Source organism: Puma concolor, chromosome B3, assembly GCF_028749965.1.
Source record: "Puma concolor isolate L17-30 chromosome B3, mPumCon1.1.hap2, whole genome shotgun sequence".
NCBI classification, from domain to species: Eukaryota; Metazoa; Chordata; class Mammalia; order Carnivora; family Felidae; genus Puma; species Puma concolor.
The window spans coordinates 148,259,123-148,271,846 of NC_141672.1; the positions used below are offsets into that span (position 1 = coordinate 148,259,123).

General features: G+C 47.6%; 1 long non-coding RNA gene across 1 annotated transcript in view; it reads left to right on the forward strand.

Annotated features, from left to right (window-relative positions):
- Positions 1-12,724, forward strand: part of LOC147580517 (uncharacterized) — a 160,444-nt gene that overhangs the window by 14,181 nt on the left and 133,539 nt on the right. Inside the window, exon 2 of the long non-coding RNA XR_015253017.1 lies at positions 8,338-8,482. This is a non-coding gene — a long non-coding RNA (uncharacterized LOC147580517). The remainder of the gene's footprint in view (positions 1-8,337; positions 8,483-12,724) is intronic.

Sequence of the window (12,724 nt, forward strand, 5' to 3'; positions counted from 1 at the left end):
AGAAGGAGAAACTGAGAGTATGACATTGTAAAAGGCTCGCATTACATGTGAAGCCATATTATGTTATTCACAGTTAGACTTGAACTCAGATGTATATTGTAAATCCTAGTGGAATCACTAGAAACCTTAAATTTGTTTAATTTAAACATTAAAAAATAGATACAAGTAATAAGACAATAGTGGAGATAGGACAGAATCATAAAAAAATAAGAAATGAAATTAAGTATACAGTTCCATTGACAATAGCATGAAAAGAATAATTTAGAAACACATTCATGGAACGCCTGGCTGACTCAGTCGGTTACGATCGGCTCCGGTCATGATCTCATGGTTCGTGAGTTCGAGCCCCGTGCCAGGCTCTGTGCTGACCGCTCCCTCTCTACTGTGTCTCTCTCTCTCTACTCCTCCCCTGCTCCCACACTCTATCTCTCAAAAATGAACAAACGTTAAAAGCAATTTAAAAAAAGAGACACATTCATGATTTAGGATTGTATAATTTATACAATTATATAATAACATGTATTAAGTAATATGTACATAATATAATATCATTATACATTATATTATTAATTAATATTAATATACTTATCACTATTAGTAAAAGAAAGGCAATATTTGTGTGCTGGGTTGACAAAATACTGCTTAGGGACAAATGAAGGTCTCCATCAATGAAGAGACATTTGTGTCTGTGGGCTGGAACTCAACATGTTGGACAGCACTCTCCTCATCAGTATAATCCACATCAAAATTCCATTGGATCTTTTTTTTCCAGAAGTTGATAAGAAGATCCTGAAACTTATATGGAAATGCACAAACATTTTGAATAGTCAAGACAATTTTGAAAAAAAAACAAAACAAAACAAAAGTTGGAGAGTTTTTATTTCCTGACTTCAAAACGCCCTTTACAGATCTTGTTACCAAGATAGTGTCGAACTAGAATCAGGACACACATATCAATCAACTGACCAGGATTAGGAGTCTAGAACTTAATCCTTACGTCCACAGTAGATTCAGTGTTTTACAAAAGTGTGAAAGCGGGTGTCTGGGGAAGGGATAGTCTGCTGGACGGCTGGCTCTGGGACAGTTAGACGCTCACATGCTAATCGCCCAAGGTCTGCAGCTTACCTTAGGGTTTGCTCTTGGTGTACGTTCTGGGTGTTGAGACAAACGTATAATGACATTTATCCATCACGATAGTGTTACGCAGAGTATTTGCGCCACCCTAAAATGCCTCTGTGTTCTGCCTTGACTGCCACCACTGGCAGTGACTGACCCATTCGTTGTCTCCGTGCTCTTGCTTTGTCTGGAATGTCGATTTTGTTGGAATCATAGGGGGTTGGCCTTTTCAGATTGACTTCTTGCGCCGAGTAATACGCATTTAAGTTTCCTCCGTGTCTTTTGAGCCTGATGGCTCATTTGTTTTTAGTGGTGAGTCATATTCCGTTGTCTAGATGGAGACGGTTTATTAATCCACTCACCTGCTGAAGGACATTCTTCGTTGCTCCCAAGTTTTGGCGATTATGAACAAAGCTGCCGTAGACATCCGCGTGCAGGTTTTCGTGTGGACGTGAGTTTTCAGCTCCTTTGGGTAAACGGCACGGAGCATGATTGCCGGATTGTGTGTAAGAGTGTGTGCGCTTTTGTCAGAAACTGCCGACTGTCTTCCCAAGGGGCCGCCCCATGTTCCCGCCAGCGGAGAATGGGGGTTCCTGTCGCTGCACGTCCCCGTCGGCGTCTGGTGTTGTTGTGGTTCCAGATTTTGGCCATTCTTCCAGATGCGTGGTGGTGGCTCCCTCATGTTTTCGTTTGCGTTTCCCTGGTGACCTGTGACGTGGAACATCGCTCTGTATGCTTACGTGGCGACGTATATCTTCCGCGGTGGGGCGTCTGTTAAGGTGTTTGGCCCACTTGTAATGGATTGTCTGTTTCCTTGTCGTTGAGTTTTAAGAGTTCTTTGTGTATTTTGGATAACAGTCCTTTGTCAGATGTGTCTTGTGCAAACGTTTTCTCCCGGTCTGTGGCTTGTCTTCTAATTTCTTGACCGTGTGTTTCACAGAGCAGACGGTTTTAATTTTAGTGAAGTCCAGTGAAACGTTATTTCTTTCACGAGTTGTGTCTTTGGTGTTGTATCTAAAAAGGCATCACCACACCCAAGGTCATCGGGGTTTTCTCTTCCGTGATCTTCCGGGAGTTTTCTAGTTTTGCATTTTACATTTTGGTCTCTGGCCCATTTTGAGTGGATTTTTGCGAAGGGCGTAAGGTCTGCATCTAAATTCGTTAATCTGCACGTGGACGGCCAGCTGTTCCGGCACCATTTGTTGGAGAGACTGTCTTGGCTCCTTTGTCAAAGTTCAGGTGACTGTATCGATAGGGTTTTCTTCTGTGCTCTTTGTTCTGTTCTGTTGATCTATTTGTCTATTCTTTTGCCAATACCACACTATTTTTGTTAGTACTGGTTTGTAGTAAGTCTCGGTGTCGGGCAGCATCGAGTCCTTCAACTTTGTTCTACTCATCCAGTATTTTGTTGGCTATTCTGGGTCTTTTGTCTCTACATATAAACTTGAGAATCAGTTTGTTGATAGCCACAAGATAACTTGCTGGGATTTTGGTTGGGATTTCACTGCATCTACAGATCAATTTTGGAAGAACTGACATCTGGACAATACTGAGTCTTCCTGCCCATGAACATGGACTATCTCTCCATTTATTTAGTTCTTTGATTTCATTCATCAGAGTTTTGTAGTTTTCCTTGTATAAATCTTTTATGCATCTTGTTAGATTTATGCCTAAGTATTTGGGGGAGGGGTATTGATGTAAATGGTGTTGTGTTTTTGATGTACACTTCTACTTGTTCATGATTGATATTTAGAAAGCAGTTGACTTTTGCATATTAAATCCATATCCTGCCACCATGCTGTATTTGACTGCTAGTTCCAGAAGATTTTTTCTTTTATTCTTTTGGATTTTTTACATAGATGATCGTGTCATCTGCAGACAAAGACAGTTTTATGTCTTTCTTCCCAAAGTGTATTCCCTTTTCTCATCTTGTTGAATTATCAAGGACTCTTAGTGTGATACTGAAGAGGAGTGGTGAGGGAGGACATCCCTGCCTTGTCCCTGGTCTTAGTGGAAAAGCTCAGAGTTTCTCCTCATTAAATGTGATGTTCGCTGTAGGGTTTTTGGAGATAGCTTTTATCAAGTTGAGTAAGTTCCTCTCTATTCCTAGTTTATTGAGAGGTGTTTTTTTTTTTAATCATAAATGACTATTGGATTTTGTCAGATGCTTTTCCTGCGTCTATTGATATGATCATGTGATTTTCCTTTTTTAGTCTGATTAACATATGGGTCGTATCGATCGATTTTCAAGTGTTGAACCAGCCTCACGTATCCCAAGTGGGATACATCCCACTTGGTTGTGGCATATATTTCTTTTTATAATTTTTTAAATTCAATTTGCTAATATTTTGTTGAGGGTTTTTGCGTCTATGTTCATGAGAGATATTGGTCTATAGTTTTCTTGTAATGTCTTTTTTCTGGCTTTGGTATTAGGGGAATGCTGGCTTCATAGAATGAGTTAGGAAGTGTTTCCTCTGCTTCTACACTCTGAGAGAGATTGTAGAGAATTAGCATAATTTCTTCCTTAAATGTCTGGTAGACTTCACTGGGGAACCCATCTGGAGCTGGTGTCTTCTATTTCGGAAGATGATTTTATTGATTCCATTCTGTTAATAGATCTAGACCTCTTCAGGTCATCTGTTTCTTCTTATGTGAGTTCTATCAGTTTGTGTCCTTCAAGGAACTGGTCTATTTCATCTAGGTTGTCACATTTATGGGCACAGAGCCATTTGTAGTATGTCATCATGTAGTATGTCTTTCATTTCTGTGGGATCGATAGTGATCTGCCTTCTTTCATTTCTGATATTAGTACCCTGCAGGCTCTCTCTTGTTTTCTTTTTTTTTAATTTTTTTTTCAACGTTTATTTATTTATTTTTTTTTTGGGACAGAGAGAGACAGAGCATGAACGGGGGAGGGGCAGAGAGAGAGGGAGACACAGAATCGGAAACAGGCTCCAGGCTCTGAGCCATCAGCCCAGAGCCTGACGCGGGGCTCGAACCCACGGACCGCGAGATCGTGACCTGGCTGAAGTCGGACGCTTAACTGACTGCGCCACCCAGGCGCCCCTCTCTTGTTTTCTTAGATAGCCTGGCTACAGTCTTACTGACGTCATTGATCTTTTCAAAGCACAACCTTTGGGTTCATTTATTTTGTCCGTTGATTTCTTGTTTTTAATTTCACTGGCTTCTGCTCTAATTCTTCCTTCTTTTCTTCTGTTTTCTCTGGATTTGCTCTCCTTTTTCTAGTTTCCTAAGGTGGAAAGTTAGATAATTGATTTTATTTTAACTTTTTTGAGGCTCCTCCGAAGTGTATTCCAGAGAGGCTATAACCAGTCTGCATTCCCGCCAACAGAATGGGTTCCCCTTTCTCTGCATCCTTGCCAACATCTGTTGTCTCTCGTGTTGTTGATAGATAATTGAATTTAGATCTTTCTTCCTTTCCAGTATATGCATTTGATGTTATAAATTTCTCTTTAATCACTGCTTTCACTGCATCCCACGATTTGTGATAAACCGTGTTTAATTTTTATTTAGTTCAAAAATATTTTAAAATTTCCCTTGAGATTTCTTCTTTGACCCGTGTGTTACTTAGAAGCATGTTGTTTATTCTGCATGTATCTTGGGATCTTCCAAAACATTAATTTCTAGCTCAGTTTCACCATGGTCTGAGAGCAGGATTGCGTGATTTATATTCTTTCAGGTTTGTTAAGGTGCATTTAATTTTTTTTTTCTTTGAGCGTAGACGGCACACCGTGTTACATGAGTTTGAGGTGCACAACACAGTGATTCGACAAGTTTATACATCACGCTGTGACACTCGTTACAATACAGATGGACCCAGAGTGTGTTATGCTAAGTGAGAGAAGTCAGTTAGAGAAAGACAAATACCATATGATTTCACTCATATGTGGAATTTCACGTGTGCTTTCCGGTCCAGAATGTGTTTGGGGAATGTTCCCTGTGAACCTGAGAAAACAAACGTGCATTCTGCTGTTGTTGCATGAAGGTGTCTACGGAGGTCAAATACGTCCATTCAGTTGGTGGTGGTGAAGGTCCGCTATGTCCTACTGTCTTCCTACCTCCTGGCTTTGTCCGTTTCTGGCGGAGGGTTGGTGGAGTCTCCAGCCGTCACAGTGGATTCAGCTGTTTCCCCTTGATACTCTCTCAGTTCCGCCTCAGGAAAAACCGGATGATTTGTTGTGAGGCACACGCAGTTTAAGGATTGTTATATCTTCTTGGAGAATTGGCTCCTTTAGCCTTAAGTACTGCCTTTTGAGATCGCTGGTAACTTTTCTGACTTTGGAGTCTGCTCTGCTTCACTGATATAGCTACCCTTGTTTTCTTTTCATTAGTGTTAACGTAGTATGTTTCCCCCATCCATTTACCTTAAATTGATACGTGTCTCTCTCCATGAAGGGGGTTTCTTGTAGAGAACACAGAGCTGGGTCTTGTTTTTTGATCCACTCTGACAATCCTTTTTTACTTGGTGCACTTAGGCCGTGGACATTCAAAGTGATAAATATTAATATATTCCTTTTGTCTTGATGCCTTGATCTTTCCAAATGTTCAGAGACTCTTTGCTTTCTCAGGTGGGCAGAGAGAGGTAACTGGCTTGCCATTATTGAGTTTTAAGCTGTTAAAAACTATGTGGATCCTTTTCAAATCTTTTACCTTCAGAAAAAGAGGACAAAACCTAATTTTTTTATAGTAGTTTGTCTTGTTAGATTAGATGTCTGTTTACCGGGGAGGGGTGGGGGGAAGGGAGTTACAGCCACAGGCAGATTTTCAGTAAGATCCACCCCGGTGGGCTGAACGATGGCTTTTCCCTGCCCCTGGTAGGGTCTCAGCACCAGCTGGGCACCACGGCCGCGTGCGTGGTGGGTGTTAGCTGGTGATGCCCTAGCTCACCCACCCCCACCCCCACCTCACCCACCGAGCGCAGGCTCCGAAATGTGTTCCGAGCTCTGAGACCTCTCTCCTTCTTAGGAGTGTGCGGACCTCTCCCTTCTGACTATCCACTCCGGCCTTGCTGCTACAAGTTGAGAGGTGGTGTTTTTCACTCTAGAGTTTTGTTTTTTTTTTTTTTAATTTTTTTTTTAACGTTTATTTACTTTTTGAGACAGAGAGAGACAGAGCATGAATGGGGGAGGGTCAGAGAGAGAGAGGGAGACACAGAATCTGAAACAGGCTCCAGGCTCTGAGCTGTCGGCACAGAACCCGACGCGGGGCTCGCACTCACGAACCGTGAGATCATGGCCTGAGCCGAAGTCGGACGCTTAACCGACTGAGCCACCCAGGCGCCCCGAGTTCTATTTTTTTAATGTGACTTATCGTCAAGTTAGCCAACATACAGTGTATACAGTGTGCTCTTGGCTTTGGGGGTAGGTCCCCCTGATTCATCACTAACATACGACACCCAGTGCTCATCCCGGCAGGTGCCCTCCTCCATGCCCATCACCCATCTTCCCCTCTCCCCGCCGCCATCAGCCCTCAGTTTGTTCTCTTTATTTAAGAGTCTCTCATGGTTTGCCTCCCTCCTTCCCTCTCTGTAACTATTTTTTCCCCTTCCCCTCCCCCGTGGTCTTCTGTTAAGTTTCTCAAGTTCCACATACGAGTGAAAACATATGGCATGTGTCTTTCTCTGCCTGACTTATCTCACTCAGCATAATACCCTCCAGTTCCATCCACGTTGCTATAAATGGCAGGATTTCATTCTTCCTCGTTGCCAAGTAGTATTCCGTTGTGTATATGAACCACATCTTCTTTATCCGTTCGTCAGTCCATGGACTCCTAGTTGGTGGTGGAGAGGCGAGCACAGTCATGCTGCAGGGAACACTTGGGCAAAGCGGTTTCTTCTCTGTGTTGGTTGGGGCGGCTCATTGAGCGGCAGACGACCCTCCCTTGGTTCGGGCATCAGAGCCCGCTGCAGCCACAGCTCGGCTCTCCCTAATACCCGGTCAGTTCCGCGGAAAGGCTGGAGACGAGACATACAGACGCCGGCTGTGTGCCCAGCGCAGGGGCACGCCCGTGAGCAGTCTGTGGGAGCAAGTGCACGTCTCTCCCAACCCCGCTTGTCTTTAAACCTGCTGTTGCCGGTGAGGTGTTTGCACTCCGCTGGGGACACTTCGCACCTGCTCCCAGGTGAACCTTCTCTTCGGATCCACCTGCCAGTTAGGGGGCGATTGGAAATTTCCCCTAAACCAGGCGCGTTCTACGTAACTCACGTAAACCTAGTATTTGGTGGCACCTGCCATCCACTGATAGATTTCCTGTCTTTCTCGTGTCCTTATGTAGCAGCGTACTCGAAAGTCAGGAGAATGGGACGGTGCGTGTTTGAGCTCCAGTTTCCATCCGGAACCAGGCCAGCAAAGCTCTTGACCAGGACAGTAACGTTATTTAAATGGCCCTTTTGGAGCCTCCTTTCTGCGCCGTGCCCGTGCACGCAGACAAGTCCTCTGCTGCCGTCTCAGAAAACCTTGGACTAATCGTGCCTGCAGCTGGCTTGTGGCCGAACAGCTCCTGGGCCGGGGCAAAGCACCGTCCCCTGGTCAGAATCTCCTTGTGGTCCATGGTCGGGTCACTGGGTAAACTCTGATCTTTATGGTCCCGATCCCTCGTTCCTGTCTCCTTTGTCAGAATTTCTTCTTTGTTAGACTGTTTATGGTGTGCGGTACCTTTTGCCCCCCACTTGCTAACTTTGCGTGTGTTCTGGGTGTCCCAGTTAAGGATTCGGATTGCCGTTGTTTCGGCGGGAATCTAGTCTGAACATCACAGGGTGACAGGGTGGAAACTGCTGTGTTTCTACGCTGTAGCCATCCTTTCTCTTTCTCTTACTAACGGAACCCCAGTGTTGTTGAGAATGGCATTGTGCCTAGATCAAAGATTATTATTTTGTACCATTCTTGAAGCCAATACTCGTCCAAGAAAAACTTGCTGAGGCTTATTGAGAGGGTTTTACTTTCCTGATATAGATACCATGCCTTCCTCCTTCTGGCCCTTCCTAATTCTCAGAACTCGGATGTGATGGCTGGAGCTGAAGCATTCATCTTGCAAACGTGAGGGAAAAACGAAGGTCATTTCAGAGCCCCTGGTCCTGATGTCCTTGAGCCACCAAACCAGTGTCAGAGATCACCTAGCTCTAGACTTGCTGTTACAGAAGAGAAATGGACTCACCTCTTGTTTACGCTTCTCTTACTTTAGTTTTCTGTTACATTCAACCAGACTCGCTTGCTGACGGACCCTGGCAGTGCGTTGTTCGGGATGTGTTCGGATGCAAGGAAACATGACGTCCACTCAGTTCTGTGCCAGATGCACCGAAGAATTCGAGACCGGAGCCCAGATTGGGGAGGGAGAGTTGACTGAGTAGGTAACTACAGGGCACTTTCAAGAGGGAAAGCGGGTCACTGCTGAAGCAAGAGAGGCGATGGCCCCGTGAAGGTCCTGCCGCATCCTTTTAGGCTGCTTTCTGCACGTGTAAACTTGGCTTTGAGGGGCATGTTAGATTGACAGCTGGTGGTTATATAACATTTTGGCTTCTAAGCATGTGCCTACCTGTGAAGCCTTCTGTTATAATTGTATCTATTTATGTGTTGCATATTTGTGAGTTCCTAACGACCCTTTGCTGTGACCTTGAGGGCGAGGTGCACCTTTGTGCACATTCTCAGCTCTCACAAGTCCCCTGTGGCTCTTGAGCCCGCTCTGTGGCTAAGCCTTTGCTGTTCTGCCGCCCGTAGAGGTGGCTCTGAAGGTGTGGCTGTTAACCCTCGGGGGTGGCTGGCACCTGCTTTACCCCTTCCCGCTCACGCCTAACTGCCTAACATCCCCCCGCCCCCGCCAAGTGATTGGATCGCAAATCATCGGGAATCGGGGCGATGACCACTCTGGCTTCTTCATGCTGTCGGGGTGTTGTGGGGATTTGGGGCACCCATCACTTGCCAACTATCGAGGAGATAAGGCGATGGCGGCTGGCCGTGTCTGTTCAGGGGCTTCCGAAAGGGAAAGAGCTGTAGGCATCTGATGGTTGATATCCTTGGTTGAGGACCATATGGAAATTAATGGCCTGTAGCCTGGAGGCGACAAAAGATACCAACGTATTGATTAGTTGTGGTCCAGAGAGTAACAGTAAGAGAGCCACTAGAGTGAGGGAAATCGAGGGAGTAAGGGTGTAATTGTAGTGGAGGGACCAGCGAATTTTTATCTTACATGATAAAGAGCCCGCTGATAGGACAGACTTGAGGTGTGGCGCTCCAGAGCGCCAGCTGTCCGTCTCCGTGGGTCTTGGCTCCGCGTCTCTGTGCCTGGCGCCTTCATCCTCAGGTCAGGTCAGGTGCGCGTCTCCACCCTGCACCCTTCACCGTCCGGTCAGGTCAGGTGCGCGTCCGTGCCCGGCAGGCAGTGAAATCTCCTAATAATGTCTCCAAGAGCGGAAAGCAGAAAGCATTGCTCCCTCAGAAGGCGGGTCATTAACTAGGGCACCTCGACCACGCACGCCCACGTGGAGATAAGCTGGAGACCGTCGTTACCGACTACCAGACACCCGGCCCACACCCCGCAGGCCACGCTGACAGCTTAGCCTCTCGGAGCCTCCAACGTGTTTGGTTTTGGTTTTTCTTTTGGTAAAAGCAGGATGCTAAGAATTGCATTACCGCGTCTCCCTGCTCAGAGGGCGAAATAATTCTGTACAAATGTATGTTGAATAAGTGGGGACAGAAACTGAAATCGAATAAGGGGGAGGCACTTCGGAAACTGGGAAACATTACGGAACTCAACCTAGTAATCCGAGAGTTAATTCCGCAAACACTCGTGACTAACCACTCTGGGCTAGTAGCTGGAGATACAGAGTCAGGGGAGACCCCAGGTGTAAGCTGGGAGGAAAGACGGACACGTGAATAGCAGTGTCACTTACAACGTGACAAGAGCAGGCCTGGATCTCCTTGTGGTGAAGCTTCTAGAAGAGGGCGTTAGACGGTGCAAAGGGGTTTGAAGGGTATATTCGTTACGATACCGTGGGCTGTAACCGCGGCAGTGATGACGACAAAATCCAAGCTTTCAAGGACTTGACGTTACGAAAGACTTCTTACTCATTTAATAGCCAATCGCAGGTGCCCTTGGCTGTGCGAAAAGGAGTTGGCATGAGGCAGTGAGGAGACGGACAAGTTCTGCTCCACTTGGAGACCAATAAAGGCCCTGCATCTTCAACACGTTGTGCCTTCCGCAGCCGATGGGGGAATAGGGAGATGTGGGGTGGCACTCATTTCTTCCCCTTGTATTTCACTGGCTGGGACCAGTCCCGTGGCCCCATCTAGGCCCTAGAGGGTCGTAAACGCAGTTGCTGGCCAGGCCGACTTTCTCCAAACACGGCCGAAACCTACAGAAAGAAGGCGTGAGTCTTTGATGGGCAGCAAGCCCACTGTACTCCAGAGGGCTTCCTGGAGGAGGTAGGCTTAGTGCAGAGTTTTGAAGGATGAATTGGAGTTAGAAACTCCAGATACTGACCTGCATTCCAGCCGGAGGGAGCTATTTGCAACAATAATCATGAGAAGATTTGTGAGAGATTTAGAATCATCTTTGTCCGTTGAAGAGCTTCCAGAAGTTTCATGTTTGACCAGAGTGTTATGATCCATCTGTGTGGGACGAAAACCTATAAACCCAGTTCTGGGTGAAGAGTGATGACTTCAGTTTTCTTGCTGGGAGACTCGTCTGCGTGTGGGGTTTGATCGTGAGTTATCTGAGGTCTGGACAGAGCCCGGTGGGTACTGGGCGTGCTCCATCCAGGGGCCCTGAGCGCAGTGAGCTGACCATGACCTTGGGGCCGGGAAGGAGCCGGCCGAGTTGCAGCGCTTGATGGGTCTTGAGCAGCAGGGACAGCAGGTGGGGCGGGTCTGACCAAAGGGTCAGCGTAATGACTGGTCTCTGTAAACCTTGGCTTCTTCGTCTGCGAGACGTGGTTCACGTGGTTGTTGGGGAACAATAATGAGCAGACGAGGGGAGATCCAAACGAGTAAGTAGTGTAGACGGAGGCACTTGTAAGAGACTAGATGCTGTGCATATTAGCCCATTAATTAACCTGCACTTCCCTTCCGTGGCGCTGGATGGATACTTGCTCTGGACAAGACGTTGAGCTAGAAGGTAATGAAGAGCAGTGAACACGAGGCGACGAGCGGGAGCATGTTTTCTGTAGGCCGGGGACCGTGCTCAGCCGAATGGCCCGGGAAAAGCATCCTTTTGAGAGGACCGGCTGGTGGCCATGTGACGATTGCGGCCCTGTGTTTTCCGAATCGCTCTTGAATTAGCTCCCTCCTCCCCAGTCCTAGAGGCATCCCCATAGTTCATACCCTCCTGTCTGTCTCGTGGAATAGATATTGCAGGAAAATCTCCGAAATGGTCATTTTGCCTCTAGCTCTGTGTGCTCATTGGCTCCTTCCTTCATTCAACACCTACTGAGCTGCACCACTCATGGGGCCTTGGGCGTGTGGCAGCGAATTCTGCCAAAGCGTCGGTCTCCCCACACGGCCGCTCTCTCCCACCGACACAAGAAAGCGGAACCCCGAGCGTGGCACAACAACACCGTCCACCCCCCGGACTCGACCCGTCTCCCCAGCCTCATGGCTGGGAGCCCCTTTCTCTGCGTGACAGTGTCCTCGTACTCTGCACACGCTTTGCTCTTGAAGTGCTGAAAAGGGCTCCAGGATCGAGACTGGGTATGAACTCTGGTTTGGAGAAGTCACTTAGGCTCAGTTAAGTTACTTGTAAGTAGGAAATACAAACGGGCCTTGACCTCTAGCGTAAACAGCCACTGACGTAGGAACATAAGCTGATTAGCACCGCGTCCTAGATGAGTTGGTGTGTGTTTGGTCACAAGCAACAGAGAACCTGACCGCAGAGTTTTAAACAAGTGAATGTTTACAGACTGAACGTAGTTTTTGATGTGGCTTCAGTGGCTCACAGAGACAGGACTGAATTTCTCGACCCTTCCCTCGTGCTGGTCACCTCATGCTCAGAGGGTGGCTGCGGTGGTCCCAGACCTCGCATCTACATCCCAGGTGGAGAGAAAGGGAGACGGGCGGTGCCTGCCGGGTCCCTCCTGTTTCCATCAGGAAGGCACCGCTTGCCTGGACTGCACACGGCAGAATTCCCGTTAGGTCATCTGGTCTGAGAGCGGATCACGCGGCCTTCTCCAGGCGCCAGGGCGGTCGGGGACTCGGAGAAGGTTGAAACAAGTGGCGATCGGGGCTGGGCTCGCTGTACTCCGAACGCATCTGGAGGTCCGCCGACGGAGGAGAAGAGGCCAGCGTTGCCTGGAGTGACTGAGCGGCGTCGGCAGACCTTTTCCCCCCGAATCGCTGCCGTGTGCGAACGAACGCCCCGAGCGTTTGCAGGTGGTGAGTCGTGAGGGCTCAGCACCGTCCCGCCAGCTCTGCCTCGTGTTGCGTTCTTTCTTCAACCTCGGTGTAACTCCTCCAGGACACGCAGAGACCCACGAACGGGCCGCCCCGGGGCTAAACCGCCCCTCTGCCTACCTCTGTTGTCTTCAGTTTGTCATTATTCCAGGCGAGGGGGCCCCGGTTCTGCCGGGCTCACGTGGGGGCCACGCGCGCGGCACGGGGGG